Genomic DNA, 1,622 nt, shown 5'->3' with positions numbered 1-1,622 from the left:
ACCTAACATTTGTCTGGATTAAATTCCATCTGCCATTTCTCTGCCCAAGTCTCCAGCCTATTTATGTTGTGTATCCTCTAGCAATCCTCCTCATCATCTGCAGCTCCCCCAATCTTTGTGTCATCTGCAAACTTAATAATCAGACCACTTACATTCTCTTCCAAATCATTTTTATGTATTGTAAACACCAAAGGTCCCGGCATTAATCCCTGAGGAACACCATTGGTCACAGGTCTCCAGTCAGAAAAACATCCTTCCACCGTTACCCTTTGTCTACTATGACCAAGCCAGTTTTGTATATTCTTACCAGCTGACTATGGAATCATGTGATCTCCCCTTCTGTATTAGCCTGCCATGAGGGACATTCTCAAAGTTTTGCTAATGTCAATGTAGACAATAACCATCACCCTGCCTTCATCAATCAAGGATAATTTCAGGAGAAAGGAATAGAAGGTTATGCCAACAAGGTTCAAGAAAAAAATAACTTGTATTTATAGATAGCACTTTGCATGGTGCTTTACAGCTAAGGAACACCTTTTGATGTGCAGTCACTGTTATAATATAAGAATTACAAAAGCTAATTTTTGCTCAGCAAGGACTGATGAAAAGCAATGCAATTGTAAAAAACGTGTTTAGCCAAATTTTTTCAGCAGTGACAATTTGGTCACATTACCATTCTGCTCCTTGTTTTTCACAATGAGCTCCATGTTTATGGCAGGAAATTCCGAACACAGATCCTGCAGAAATGTAGAGCATACCTTCAATCCAATGATGTCCCTGTAGTACAGCATAAAGGAGAAGAGGTGAGCAAAGTTCCATTTTCACAGTAGTAGTTCCTCCTCCTGTGATGTAAATGTCTGCAGCCCTGACAGTAACTTTGACAGCTTCTGTGAAAGGATTTCTTAATAAGGTAATTGTGAGTTTAGAGTGCCAATAAACAGGATACCAGATTGGGTGTGGTGCCAAGATGCTCGCTGAGAAATGTGTTGGTTAAGTGTTGGAGTGTTTATTGTAGCTTGGGTGAGCAGGGTGTGAAGGTTCTTTGGGGAGGTTGTTGAGGCCATTGCAGAGGAGAGTCTGGTGTCATGGCGTGTTTGGGGGTGGAGTGAGGGGAAGGGGGCAGACTGTTGGTGGTTCCTCAGATGGAGTTGGTTATTGATTGCTGAAGAAAAAGAAGGGGAAGCGTGTGATTTTGGTTTGCAGGGGCAAGGGGATAGGTTTATTGGTTCTTAATAACAAGTTCTGGGGGCTTGCTGTGTTAGATCCCTTCATCAGGAATCAGGCTTATACTTGAAACGTCAATTCTCTTGCTCCTTGGATGCTGCCTGACCTGCTGTGCTTTTCTAGCACCACACTCTTAACTCCATTCTCCAGCATTTACAGTCCTCACTTTCTCCTAGTTTAATAGGAGCCGCATCTGCTCCCAGGAGGACCAATTCCAATACCGAACAATCCAGATGGCTTCCTTCTTCAAAGACCGCAATTTCCCCTCAGACGTGGTTGACGATGCTCTCCACCGCATCTCCTCCACTTCCCGCTCCTACGCCCTTGAACCCCGCCCCTCCAATCGCTACCAGGACAGAACCCCACTGGTCCTCACCTACCACCCCACCAACCTCCAG

The 1,622-nt window shown here is 44.3% G+C and overlaps 1 long non-coding RNA gene across 2 annotated transcripts in view; it reads left to right on the top strand.

The window, feature by feature from the left end:
• Positions 1–718: 718 nt before the first annotated feature.
• Positions 719–1,622, top strand: part of LOC122559902 — a 36,458-nt gene continuing 35,554 nt past the window's right edge. For both annotated transcript variants that reach the window (XR_006314587.1, XR_006314588.1), the window contains exon 1: positions 719–803. This is a non-coding gene — a long non-coding RNA (uncharacterized LOC122559902). The remainder of the gene's footprint in view (positions 804–1,622) is intronic.

Source organism: Chiloscyllium plagiosum, chromosome 20 (genome assembly GCF_004010195.1).
Source record: "Chiloscyllium plagiosum isolate BGI_BamShark_2017 chromosome 20, ASM401019v2, whole genome shotgun sequence".
Lineage (NCBI taxonomy): Eukaryota > Metazoa > Chordata > Chondrichthyes > Orectolobiformes > Hemiscylliidae > Chiloscyllium > Chiloscyllium plagiosum.
The sequence above is the reverse complement of the archived record's forward strand: the minus strand, read 5'-3'. Positions and strand labels throughout refer to the sequence as shown.